The following is a 14,080-nucleotide window of genomic DNA, read 5'->3' as shown; positions in this document are numbered from 1 at the left end:
GCTTAGACTAAGACCAGTGAACCCCGCGGCCTGGAATCACCAGCAATCTGAGCTCTGAGGCCTCACTGTCCTCCTCACGGTCTCCCTGCCCACGGGGGTCCCGCCTGGCCATTGTAGTTACGTCTTCATCCTACAGCCTTTGTTCTGTGGATCTTCCTGACCTCACTGGGGTTTGGGGAACCTCCCTTCCCACTCATGAGCTACCCATGGCCCCTCTGCTGCTGAATCCTGTCTGGGAGGAAGCCGACCCTCCACACCATTGTGCTTCACCCAGGTCCTGGTCCCATTTCTTTCCCTTTCCGATAAAGACGTTCACATTCCTCTCCCACCATGAGGGAGACGCCTCCCTCCATACTCCTTACCTCGAGTTCCAGTGAGAGCTCTCACCCACCGTGCACCTCACCTTCCCATGGCCCACCACCCCCAAAACCACAGCCACCTGGCCCCCTCCTGAGACTACCTGCCTGGCCCCAGGTGCTCCGTGGTCACCTCCAAGCTGATAGCCTCCACTCTATAGTTCTGCGTGGCCCGACTCCTGTCTTTGCCAAGCCCCGGACCCCATGCACAAAGCAGTTTGCAGCACATCCCTGCTTGCATGAGTCTGAACTGCTCGAATGTACCCTGAGATTCAACAGGCCCTAAACTGACATCAGTGGCTCCTTGACAACCTTCCCCCTTCCCTGGGTTCTTACCACAGTGATAGGTTCAGACCCTCCATCCAGGTGCCCAACTAAAACCTGGCACCACCCCCACCCCACTCCTGCACCACTTCCAGCCCACCACCAAGTAACTCAGGCCAAAACCTAGTACTTGACTTTCTCCCCTTACTTCTGCTCTGCCAACATTTACCTAGATAGCCGATCTTAAAAAAAAATTCTAATAAAAGATAGCATTTTATTGTTACGTGCATTCAGTGTTATTAAATTCATTCACAATGTTGTGCAACTATCACCACTGATTCCAGGACTTTCTCCTCTCCCCAGACTGAAATCCTGCACCCACTATACAGACATCTGGTGCTGATTTTCTAACGCATATCTTCCAGACATTTTAAGCTCACCCCTTTGCCCCATTCTCAGTGCCACTGCTAGGGTCCACGTGTTCCTACACTCTTCAAATTTATTTCATTTTTTTCTAATTAAAGATTTCTTCTTTATAATTTGCATGTATAAACTTTTACAGAAATCAAATCTCAAAAGGCTTGTTATAAAATCTGCCACCCTCATCTTGCCCCCTCTCCATTTTGAACCTCTCCCAAAGGTAGCCACTTTCAACTCTCCCAGCTGTTTTTCTTAATATTATTCTCCTTATTTGTAGTAACTATGAGTAGATCACTCTGTGATAGTAAATTGTAGATTTTGAGCTATAGCTATAATACTAAGTTCTCTCTTCTCCATCTTTATAACATTGTCACGTTTGTTAAAATCAATATTTAGTATAAACATTATTTCTAGGTAAATACGGTTCACAGAAAACTTGTATAATAAGGTAACATTATATTTCCTTTGGTCATGCAACTTTTCTCTTTCCCTGGAGTTATTAATTGCTTTACCTTTTTTTTTTTTTTTTTTTTTGCTTTACCTTTTAATGCATCTAATTTTTAGGTTCCTATTAAGATAGTTCAAAATGCTTAACATAATTATAATATTTATTTCCTCTTGATTATTTCAATTTCTGTTTCAATCTCTTTCAGTTTGTTAGAGGCTTCTCTCAAATGTGTGGTGATGCAACAAGCTGACTGCAGTAAATGCTGAGAGCTACAGGGCACTGAACACTCAGAATTTTCACTGAGGATGCTTGCTTGCCCGTGGCTCTGTGGCCAGTCACTTAAAGAAACCTTCGAGCCGCAGCTGGGGATGAGAAGGTATCGGCTGCTTGTGCACCAGGAGAAGGGGGCTGAGGGAGGTCCTGCCCCACAGCACAGCCTTTGTCCTCATTCTTGCTGACAGGAACACTTGGTCACCACCTCTAGGTCTGCAGAACCAGGCTCTCAGGCAGGTTGTCCAGCTGCTGTGGGTTGAGCACTGCCTCCCTTGGTTCCCAGATGGGCAGGCATGTGGTGTCCAGCTGCAACTGCAGATGCCCTCATCCTCACAGCTGTTTTCCACTCTGGAGCCTTCCCAGGGAGAATCCTCCCCGGTGTGCATTGCTGCTTCTTCTCCATTTCCCTCTGCTGGCTTAGCACTGCTCCCATCACCCACATCTGCTATTTCCCACTGATCTGCTTCCCTTCTTCCAAACTGCTGTCATCTCCATGGACAGAACAGGGGTTCACGTATGTCAGAAAAGGCACATGTCTGGCAGGAAAGGCCCTGGCATCATGTCCTCCTTGCCCACCTCTACATCACTCCCAGGCAGACTGATTTTCTCACCAGTCTATTTAAAATGTAAATCCTCTAAAAACTCAGGTTACACTGGACCCTCCCTCTCACCAGGCTGGATGCCCTGCTCCACACACATGAACAGGGACAGCACCCTGACCTCTGAGCTCCGCAGTCAGCCACCTCATCACATCCCAGCCTGCCCTTTGTGGGCCACTGTCTCCTGCTTGCCCTCTACAAGCAGCTCCAGTGTCTCCTCCTGGAAAACCTTCCCTGAACCCCCGGTCCAGCTTGGAAATTGTTGTCTGTGTCCCACACCAGATACACATTTTCCTCCCATTTCTCTATGGCCTTCAAGAGACCAGAGCTCTTGGACAAGCAGGCAGGGAGGGCATTTATCGCCCAGCACTTTCTTTTTTTGAAAGATTTTTATTTATCTATTCATGAGAGACACAGAGAAAGACAGAGACACAGGCAGAGGAAGAAGCAGACTCCATGCAGGGAGCTCAACATTGGCCTGGATTCCAGGTCTCCAGGATCACACCCTGAACTGAAGGTGGCACTAAACCGCCGAGCCACCCGGGCTGCCCTGCCATGGTGGTGAATGCACCAATGTGGTGAATGCACACTAAGCCTCACTAGGTTGTTTTGAATGAACAGATGGATTTTTTTTTTTTTTAGGTACTGTTGGCTTGCTTCTGGTTTAACCCCACTGACATGACCTCCTCCAAAACCTGCTTCTGAGGAGTTTCATTTGGACACTCCACTCTTGCAGAGATTGAGGGGAGGGGCTGCAGGGACCTTCCCACGAAACCAGCTGCTGTGTTTGTTCTAAAAATAGGTGAAGGCTGTTTCTGATAACATGATGTTGTGTCTCTCACATGAATTCTACGTAAGAAATTTCCGTAAGCCTAAGAGTCAAGAAAATCTTTGTTTCCAGAGAAGAACTGGCATGCTCTTTATGATAATGGACCATAAACAATGTGTATACTCCTTTTCCACACCCCATGTCCTGGAAGCCCAGAAGCAGATTGACTGGCCAGCCATCACTGCTGATTAAAACTTCCTTGCCCAAAAATAAATAAATAAATAAAACTTCCTTGCCCTACCCAAGCACCCACTACCTCCCTGTCTTACTCTCAACTCTATCCTTTGTAGCGTGTATTCCCATTTTTTCTACTGAAGTATGTGATTTCCATTTTTCCTATGAGCTACCTCAAGTGGTTGGTGTAATGAGGCAAATGGGAGGTATATAAAAATACTATGTGTCCTCGGAACCCATGCACTACGGCCCTTACCCCAGGCGATGGCACTGGGAGGGGCCTCTGGGATGTGAGGAGGGTCAGAGGAGGTGGTGAGGGTGGGCCCTGGGATGCAGTTAGGGCTCTCTCCCATCCACGTGAGGACACATGAGGAGACACCGCCCATGCGCCAGGAAGAGCCTTCACCGGCCCCCGGATCTGCTGACACCTTGGTTTTGGACTCCCAACCTGCAGACAGTGAGAAATAAGTGTCCTCTGCTTACTCTGGTCTCTGGTGTCCTGTTACGGCCGCCTGAGCTGGCCAGGGCAGGTGAACACAAGGGAAAGGTCATCTGAAAAGCCGGGGGCTGAACAGAAGTCACCTGGGAAAGTGGGGTGACAGCACAGCTAGTGTAGATAGCTGGCAGCCACGTCCAGCCCGACCATCCAGTGTGGGGCTGAGGCAGACCTCCAACCAGGGGCCTCCAAAGCTGAGGCTGAAGGGACCCCAGCCTCTGTAAGGGGCAGGGTCTCACCTTGGGCTGATGCTCGCCAGGGACTCCTGCTAGGGTCTGATGCCTCCAACCTTGAAGATAAAACAGCAAAACAAAAACACCTTTTCAAACCTTCCCAAGGACAGGGCTATGGTCCTGGTTCTCATGGGCTCCAGGGATGGCACAGCATCCCTGCATACAGTCCTCGTGGGCGGCGGAGGCAGGGGAGGCACATGAGGACCCCAGACCCAGCACCGCCCTCCGCACGCAGCCAGGCTCATAGCCAGGAATCCTACTTCTCCCTGAGACACCACAACTCAGGAAAGGTCACTTGGTCTCCGGACGTTCACATGCCCTTAGGTTGGGGCAGCCATGTCATGGGGCCCTTTTCACAAATATGGACCCAAACACTAACTTATTGAATCCAACCTAATACTTCCATTAATTAGTACTCGAATCAGAGTATTTTATTTCCCAACATCTGAAGGAGCTGGTGAGGAACGAAAACCCGTCTGTACTCTGTCCACGGCTCTCGCCCTCCACAGACGGGCTGTGCACATGCTGTATGTGAACACATGACGTCTAGGGGAAGGGAGTTAACGCAGATCCACGTCCTCCTGTCCGGCACAGTCTGCAGCCACAGGCACCTGCTGCTAACGGGCTCAGTCAACTGTGAAGAATAAATGGATCTATCTGCGTCCCCAGCGGGAGAATGCACACCCGGCTGGCTGGGGCCGGCTGACCGGGGGCGGAACTCTGACATCCTGCTGCCCTCAAGCCAGAGTGGGAGGCGATGTGGCCTCTCAGGTCCCGGAGGCTTTCCATGTCCTGAAGTTGGAGCCGTGAAGCCACCAGGCTGAGGACGGCAGGGCCGTCCTTCTGTGCAGAAGAAGGAACTAGACCACTCTCTTGCGCCATATACAAAGATAAACTCAAAACGGATGGAAGATCTAAATGTGAGACAAGATTCCATCAAAATCCTAGTGGGGAACACAGGCAACACCCTTTTTGAACTTGGCCACAGTAACTTCTTGCAAGATACATCCACGAAGGCAAAAGAAACAAAAGCAAAAGTGAACTATTGGGACTTCATCAAGATAAGAAGCTTCTGCACAGCAAAGGATACAGTCAACAAAACTCAAAGACAACCTACAGAATGGGAGAAGATATTTGCAAATGACATATCAGATAAAGGGCTAGTTTCCAAGATCTATAAAGAACTTATTCAACTCAACACCCAAGAAACAAACAATCCAATCATGAAATGGGCAAAAGCATGAAGAGAAATCTCACAGAGGAGGACATAGACATGGCCAACACGCACATGAGAAAATGCTCCGCATCACTTGCCATCAGGGAGATACAAATCAAAACCACAATGAGATCCCACCTCACACCAGTGAGAATGGGGAAAATTAACAAGGCAGGAAACCACAAATGTTGGAGGGGATGCGGAGAAAAGGGAACCCTCCTGCACGGTTGGTGGGAATGTGAACTGGTGCAGCCACTCTGGAGAACTGTGTGGAGGTTCCTCAAAGAGTTAAAAATAAACCTTCCCTACGACCCAGCAATTGCCCAATTGGGGATTTACCCCAAAGATACAGATGCAGTGAAACGCCGGGACACCTGCACCCCGATGTTTCTAGCAGCAATGTCCACAATAGCCACACTGTGGAAGGAGCCTCGGTGTCCATCGACAGATGATGGATAGAGAAGCTGTGGTTTCTGTATACAATGGGATATTCCTCAGCCATTAGAAACGACAAATACCCACTATTTGCTTCAACGTGGATGGACCTGGAGGGTATTATGCTGAGTGAAGTAAGTCAATCGGAGAAGGACAAACATTCTATGGTCTCATTCATTTGGGGAATGTAAAAAATAGTGAAAGGGAATAAAAAGGAAAGGAGAGAAAATGAGTGGGAAGTATCAGTGAGGGAGACAGCACATGAGAGACTCCTAACTCTGGGAAACGAACTAGGGGTGATGGAAGGGGAGGAGGGCGGGGGGTGGTGGTGACTGGGTGACGGGCACTGAGGGGGGCACTTGATGGGATGAGCACTGGGGGATATACTCTATGTTGGCAAACCAAACTCCAATAAGAAAATAAACAAAAAAAATTATTTAATTTCCTCTGGATAAGCAAGCCTCCCAGACAGCACACCTGACAAAGGCTACAGGAGCTTGGGGACCTGGGGGGAGAGTTGCGACCACACACAGGACTCTCGGGGGCCCAGAGCCTTGCCCAGGGTGCTCCTGGGCCCTCCACTCACCAACCCCCCCACCATCAGGAGCAGGAAAGACCCCCAGCCAGAGGGGGTGCAGATCCAGACCCAGACACACACGATTCAGTGGTGGGGGATCTGAGGCCCAGCTTATTTTCCAAAGCAACACTATTGTTTGAAGGCTTTTTTTCCATATTTGAGAGTTTGCTTTGATTAATTAAGTTAATTAATTGACTTCTAAGTATGTTTTGTGTGCATATACATAGAAAGAGAGACGTTTGGATTGATGTTTTATAAGCATGACACCACATATGCTGTTTTATCAGATTAATTAACCTAATATCACAGCTGTAATTCCTTAACGATCAGAGGCCCCCATCTCCACACACGCATACCCGTGCCCCATGTACACACCCCCCCATAACTCCAGTTGCCCACAGAGTGCTACTTCTTGGAATACACCAAAGTTCACTTAATTAGTCTTCTGTGATGAGATAACACAATGCCTTCCAACTTCTTACTGTTGTAAAAGTAAACTGTACATATTCTGTGCATGCATCTCTGTGTACTTGTCTTCCTTCAAGATTCTATAATTATACACTTGAAGGTTCCTGTGCTTTTTATTATTCTTAAGTGTTGGAATTCAGAGGTGAGCAAAAAATGCACATTTTGCATTTCTCCACCACAAAAGAAGGGGCCTTCCTATCTCAAGGACTGTGCTCGTTTTGAGTTGCCAAAATGATCCATTGAAATGTTTCACATCCGTAGTATGTGTATGATAAATATGTAATATATATGAAAATAGAGGCATAAAATACACAGAGAGCTATTAAACTATATATACTACACGTACATGTAGCACAGATGAAAGCCCATTTCCCCGTATCTTTGTGAACACGGGCTACTGTGAATCTTTGCTGCTGCGACAGGCAAACGATGGGCTCCCGTATGGATGTGCATGAGGCGTAGGCAACTAGTGGGGAGACTCCCTGCATTTGGCTGCATGCACCTGCTTCCTGGGTGTCCTCATGAGCCACTTGTACATAGACATCCATTACTATACAGTATCTGACAAAGCTTTTTATTAGGTCAAGAATATTGGCTCTTTCTCAATAGCTGCTAGTGATCCCCTATTTTAAATTGTTTTTAAGTCAAATGTTGATTTAAAAAAAAAAAAAAAAGGATTTCCTGAGGATAGTTTCATAAAATAAGACACAATTGCCTTTGTCCCCCCAGCTGTCATTCTCTCCTGGAATCCCTCCTCAAACACCCGACCCTCTTCCAAACGTCACCAAACCTACCTGCTGTAGCTCTTAGGGTTTTATCTTCTTACATCTAAACTTTTGGAACCCCTGGGATTTCAGCGAAGATCAGACGTTAGGGAGGAATCCAATTGCTTTCTTCCCAAATAGCTGCCCCTCTACCCCATGAGGCCACGGTGAGCACGTTAGTGGGATGGAAAGCAAAGAACGTTCACGGTTGCTCCAGGTTGCAAGGGCTGGAAGCGCTTCACCAAGCAGGCACGGGACGCGGCCGCCCCAGCGACCTCCTGACTCCAGCAGTGAATCAGAGCAGCGGGTGGGCGTGTATTCACATCTCTCCGGCGTGCGGCACCTGCGTGCACAGCACTTTGTGACAACGTGACATGGAAGAGGCCCGGCTGCTATCTGCGGAAAGCCTCGTTTGGGACGCATCTTTTGTGCAGAATCATTATTTGCAACTGTTTGGACGGGCCTCCCGCACAGAGCTGTGCTTTCCCCAGACGACTGCGACATCAGTGGCAATTCAGATGCTTCTGGGGTAACATACAGTCTCTAAAGGGGTGGTTGCCACGCGGCCTGTGTGCGGCTGCCTTGCAGAGCAGTGGCAGCAGGTCTGGAGGCCCCTGGCCACCTGCAAACATGCTGCTGTTGGAAACGCCAGGAGGCACCCCTCGCAGATCCCAGGACCCGCATACAGACCTTTGCACACATTTATCCCAAGGTGCTCACTGAGCTCACGCTATGACTCCAGAGCTTGGCAAGGCCAGGGGTGTCAGGGTGAGAGGAGCCCCCACACCTGGGGCTGCAGCTGTGCTCAGGGACCTCCAGAGGGGAGCTCCTTCCCCAGATGAGGAGGGAGGGAGCTTGTGTGCTGCACCCTCGCCGGGGCTGGGAGTCTAGGCTGGGACCAGCACGGCCCGGTTCTGCTGAGTGCTTCTCAGGGCCCCAGATGACCGTCACCCTGGGTCTTCACACAGTGGGCGGAGGCAGGCGGTAAGCCTCTGGTGGCTCATACGCAGCTCCCTCCATGAGGTCTCCATCCCTTTCCCCACGTGACCCCAGGCACCTCCCCAGGGCTCCTGCAGACCCCACCCCGCAGGGGGTCACAGGCATCCTGAGGGGCACAGACATTCCGTATATGACAAATAAAATCACTAAATATGGACAAAAATCACCCCTTGGTGAGGTGTAGCATCCCCCACTGCTGTCTTCTGTGCAGAGGTGTCGCCTTAGATGCCCAGGCTGCACCCAAGCCCTGACCGGGTCTCCACACAAGGCCCTGCCTGGCCCTGGCACGGTGGATGCTCTTCCATGAGGCTTCAGGCTGGGATGGGAGAGCTGCAGGTGCACGGACACCTGCAGAGCCCACGAGCCCCCTCACGCTCCATCGCACTGCCTTGGTGACCCCACACCTGCTCTGTGGGATATACTCAGACTCCTCGATTCTCAGCCAAACAGAAGTAAATGCAAATGTTCAGATGCACAAAGCAAATTTTATCCTTAAAAAGGTGTGTCCTACGCCCTGCGTGCTGACCGCCTCCCCTGACAGGTCACAGGAACCCCTCCCGTAGCCCAGGCAGGGGAAAACCCCAGGAAAATGGGAAGGACAAACACAGACCTGGTCCTAAAGTACAATTAAAATGCGCACTGGACGACCGTCTTGCACACGTTACCATGTAGAGTAACAGGTGACTGGGTGCTTCTCGCACGGGGACGTCTAGCAGCCTGCTCAGCGCACCCCGGGTGAAGTGTGCCCCGCCAGCTGTCGCGGTTCCCTGACAGGGGAGGAAGGATGCGTCAAGGAATTCCTGTGTCGGGAAAACTGATTCGGCTACACCGCGTCTATGTCCAGCTGGGACAGTACAGTGTCATAAGTAAGACACTCATCATGACAAAGGGGAACACGGAAGTCTCCCCCTCTGCTCCCCACTCCCCCGCCCCATCCGGCTTCCGGGATGTGTCCAGACACCTGCAGGGTAACAGCCTCTGGCTCATCCCCAGCTCCCCACTCGCAGCGCGGGGACGTGAGCGCCGTGTGGCTTCTCTACGGGTTTAACACTGTGTTCCTGGGATGTGACGAGCAGAAGCCAGGGAGCCTCCTGGACGCACTGCGGGCGCAGGACAGACCCGCGGCAGAGGGTCCGCCGCCCTGCGCCCCCCCTGCGCCCCCCGCGTGCTGCTCGGCGTGCCCTCTGCACACTTCCCAGCTGGCCCCCCTGCCCTGGGCTCCTCCGCAGGGAGACGGGGCTCACTCAAGTGCAAAACTACCCCGTGGCTCTGCGACGTCCCGCTGGCTACGCATTGGCTCCTCGCTGCCCTGTGTGCTCCAGAACCTGCCGGACGCTGAGGCTGCCGCCCAGGTGCCCGGGGTGGGGACCCCCAGCTGGGCCAGCGTGGGAGCTGCAGCGAGCCCCTCCGGGGACCCCGAGGCTCACAGAAGTCTGGGGCGCCCTGACCCGGAGGCGCATGCCAGGTGTCCCGAGCAACCCTGACACTGGTGCCCCCTGGGACACCTTCCCATTCAAGCCACGTGGTCTGAGGGCTGAGGGCCCAAATCGCACACCTGTCCCCCCTGAGCCCTGTGTGTGCCGTTCACGCAGGGATAATCCTGTTCTTTGCTCCCCGGGGAGCCCCATGTTTTTACATGGTCGCCCCCCAGCATCTACTGCTCTTTCCCCTGACTGCCTGTGTCCCGCCTTGGTCTCACGCACTCGTGAAGGCGTAAAGAATCCCACCGGGTCGAAATTAGTCCCGTGATAAGTCCTCTGTTGTGGAACCTGACACGTCGTACCCAACACAGGCAGGTGGAGAGAGGACAGACGCACATGGATGTGGGCACACGGACACGGCAGATGCAAACACGGACTCAGTGCCCCTGGGTCTCCAGCCCCGGGAGGGACGGATACAGGAAGGGCGTGGGATGGAGGTGCCAACAGATAGCAGACCTGATCAAGTGGCTTTTCCTACTTAGCAGCGACGTCTCTTCATGATCTATCTTGTACAAAACTGTTAAAAACTACCACTTACCTCGAGTGTTTGGGAAACCCACGGCAAGCGAGCCCCAGAGATGGTGACTGTGGTGTTTCTTTTTTCTCTTTTATAGGAGTTCGATTTGCCAACATACAGCATAACCCCCAGCGCTCATCCCGCCAAGTGCCCCCCTCAGTGCCCGTCACCCAGTCACCCCCACCCCCCGCCCACCTCCCCCTCCACCACCCCTAGTTCATTTCCCGGAGTTAGGAGTCTCTCATAGTTCGTCTCCCTCTCGGATTTTTCCCACTAAGGTCCCCTCCTTTCCCCTATAACCCCTTCTACTATTTCTTAAATTCTCTGTATGAGTGAAACCATATAATGATTGTCCTTCTCCGACTGACTGTGGTGTTTCTTAACTGCAGAAGTGATGGTGCGTGGCATCTAGGCTGCGGGAGGGAGGCCGTGCGGGAAGGAGGGAAGGTGAAGGCTGCAGGTGGCTGGGGCGCAGGTCCTAGAGCTCCCCGCTGCCCTGGGGTGTTCCCTGGCAGGTCCCTTGCTCCCCAGGGGCCACACGCCCCTTCTGCAGAGTCAAAGAGGCTGCCCCGTCAACCCTGCTCCCTGTTTACAAGAAAAGTCTTCCTCGGGGCACCTGGGGGGCTCAGAGGGGGAGTGTCTGCCCTCAGCTCAGGTCATGAACCCGGGGTCCTGGGATCGAGTCCCACGTCGGGCTCCCTGCATGGAGCCTGCTTCTCCCTCTGCCTGTGTCTCCACCTCTCTCTCTGTCTCTCTTATGAATAAAATAAAAATAAATAATAAAATAAAATTTAAGAGGTGATCAACGTAAGAGGACGACCCCGGTGGGGAGGCCTAAGGTGCCATGACTGGTGCTGTCGTGACAAGAGAGGGTCAGGACACAGACTTTAATAAAGGGTCGGTCACGGGAGGACACAGCGAGCGACAGCATCCACACGGCAGGGAGGGCGGCCCCTGGGAGCCTGGCCCTGGGCGCACCCGGACCCCAGACTCCCAGCTTCCAGGCCGCGAGGGGACCGTGTGTGGTATTTGGTCCCTGGAGCAGCGGCCTTGAGCCCATGGATGGAAGCCACTCGTTACTTCACAGTTGGTGGAGGCGGGACTGGGGGGGCAGGAAGGCGTGTGGGTGCAGCAGCTCTTCCTGTGCCGGGACAGCTGGCCTCCCGAGGGGCCGCTCGGAACACTCGAGGCGTGTGCCAGGCGTGGCCGCAGCCTCCCACACGACTGGAGAAGCACACGGACTCAGGGTGAGCACCAGTCACCCTCCCCGGGGCTCAGCGGCAGGTCACCCCCCCCCCCCCCGGTATGCAGAGCTCTGCACGGCCGCTGGCGGGTCCCTGGGAGCTAGGAGGGCGTCCCTTGCACGGCCACCTGCCCGTGCTTGCCTGGAACGGGGACCACGCTGCCCGGGCTGTGAGCAGGGCGGCCGGCCTCCCTGCAGCCTGAGCCCCAGGCTGGCCTCCTCCTGACAGCTGACCGCCTGCGCCCGGACCCCTCACTCTGGGAACCTGTCACCGGCTACGCATCACCTGCTGTATGGGACTGCGGAGCCACCCCTGGAAAGGCAGGGATGCGGGGAGCAGACCACGGCCCAGCCCCCGCAGGCCCCTGCTGCCCGGAGGCAGGTAGGAGCCCAGGTCGCCTGGCCAACACCCGCGGCAGGGGCCTGGGGCTCTGCGCTCGTCCGGGCTGTGCTGCAGCCGCACCGGGTTCCCGCAGGGCCTGCCCTGCCCCTGCCCCGCCGGCCGCGCATGTGTAACGTGCAGGCATGTGACCCCGCGAACACCTCCAGGGGGCAGTGCAGCCAGAGGCTCACGTGATTCTGGGAACCTGCAGCCCCGGCCCTGCCACCCCTCAGACCTCTGGAGCTTCCCGGGGGACACGCTCGGGTCCTGCAGGAAGTGCGCCCAGTGCTAGGGTCCCGCGGCTCAACACCCGCTCGGGCCTCCTGCTGGGGTTCTCCTGCGAGGGGCAGAGAGGCCTGCGTGCCTGGTGGGGAAGCGCCCCCGTTCCCGCAGCGAGCACGCAGCCCCTGCACCCCGAGGCCGCTGGGGGGGCAGGGAGCTCAGGCCTCTGCACCCCACCTGACTCCTCCCTGGGGGGCCGGGAGCTCGCGCCAGCAGCCAGCCCCACCTGCACACCCAGGGCGTTCCGCGGGGGCTTTGCTTGTCTGTTTGTTTTTATTAACAAAAATCTTGCCAACATCTAAAAATGAGAAGATTTCAGACAAACCAGATTTGGGGCTTCTCTAGAGCTCAGGGGCCTCCCTCCGGGCGGGTGGTCGGCCGCGGCTCGGGCTGCCCGTCCAGGTGCTGGTCCGCCCGCCATCCCCGTCTCCGTCCCCGCAGCCGTCGGGCTACCGCCCCCAAAACGCACCAGGAGGAAAGATCTCAGAAACGAGAAGAAAACAGAGACTCTAACGTACTTTAAAATCTCCCACTAAGCAGGAGAGGCTCACTGCGTCGTGAGTCACGTCTCTGAGCCCGAAGCGAGTGTTACCGAGAGGCCTCGTGCTGCTGCTCCAGGCCAGGCTTCGGCTCCTGGAAGATGAGGAAACAGGTCGACGGAGCAGCAGAGGTCGATCCAGGTCTCTCCGCTGGGCCGCCCGCGGCTGGGAACTCGCCCCCGAGGGCCAGCTGCGCTCTCCCATGGGGAGACGCCGGCTCGGTCGGGGCGGGCTGCGGGTGCGGGGAGGGGACCCGGGCAGACAGGCAGCAGGGGTTGCGGCGTGTGCGGCACGGGGGCCCAGCGGCGCTCGGGGCGCACTCGAAGGGGGGCTCGAGGTGTGAGCCGGGAGCACCAGGCACGCGGCCTCCCTCCAGGAACAGGGCCGGGCGCTGAGGTCCCCAGAATCAGAACGCTGCACGGCTCGTGCTGTGAGTGTGACCGCGGTCACAGGCCAGAGCCCGTCCTCTAGCTCCTCAGGGAGGCATCAGGGATCATCAGGTGTGGTTTTGAGGGGAACGAGGGCAAGGCCCCCGAGGGGTGGGAGCGTCACCGGTCACCGCACCCGCGCTGGCCCTCACGCGGTCGGTAACCGGGTCAGCGAAGGTGACGGTGCAGCGACCGACGAAGAACGAGCACGTGACCAGCGTGACCACAAGCGGGGAGAACATGTCTGACGCCGGCAGGTGCATCAGGAGCGTGTGACTCGGCAGGGCAAGGCGGGCGCTGACACCGTCCAGGAGCCGGATGCCACCGCCCCGGGGAACGCCTCCAGACGCTCATTCCTCCACGGGACGGCCCGGCCCGCGCACTCCTGGGACCTGCGGACCCACGGCAGGGCCACCCGGCCACAGGCCCAACGGGGACACATCGCATCCTGGGGACAGAGCCGAGTGCTTCTTCGGATCGCCCATTTCCGCGGATGTCCCGAGTCAGACTCAGGGTACGCAGAACGAACTTCTCACCGTGAGGTAACCGTGGGAAGAATCGCACCTGCCGTCGGGCCTGTGCTCAGTGTCTGATCGGGCCACGCGTCCCGGGTCACCAGCACCCGCACACATGCGTGCTCGGCGCGTTTGCTGAATG

At 54.9% G+C, this 14,080-nt stretch overlaps 1 protein-coding gene and 1 long non-coding RNA gene across 8 annotated transcripts in view; one reads left to right on the top strand and one right to left on the bottom strand.

Annotated features, from left to right (window-relative positions):
* DLGAP2 (DLG associated protein 2) overlaps window positions 1-14,080 on the bottom strand; it is a 693,430-nt gene that overhangs the window by 228,607 nt on the left and 450,743 nt on the right. The gene's annotated exons all lie outside the window — the stretch shown is intronic.
* Window positions 11,696-13,169, top strand: LOC119877920. The gene is made up of 3 exons (XR_005385471.1): window positions 11,696-11,796; window positions 12,022-12,174; window positions 12,997-13,169. It is a non-coding gene; the product is annotated as an uncharacterized LOC119877920 (long non-coding RNA).

This window comes from Canis lupus, chromosome 37, assembly GCF_011100685.1.
Source record: "Canis lupus familiaris isolate Mischka breed German Shepherd chromosome 37, alternate assembly UU_Cfam_GSD_1.0, whole genome shotgun sequence".
NCBI classification, from domain to species: Eukaryota; Metazoa; Chordata; class Mammalia; order Carnivora; family Canidae; genus Canis; species Canis lupus.
Note: the sequence above shows the minus strand (reverse complement) of the source record. Positions and strands in the feature narration are given on the sequence as shown.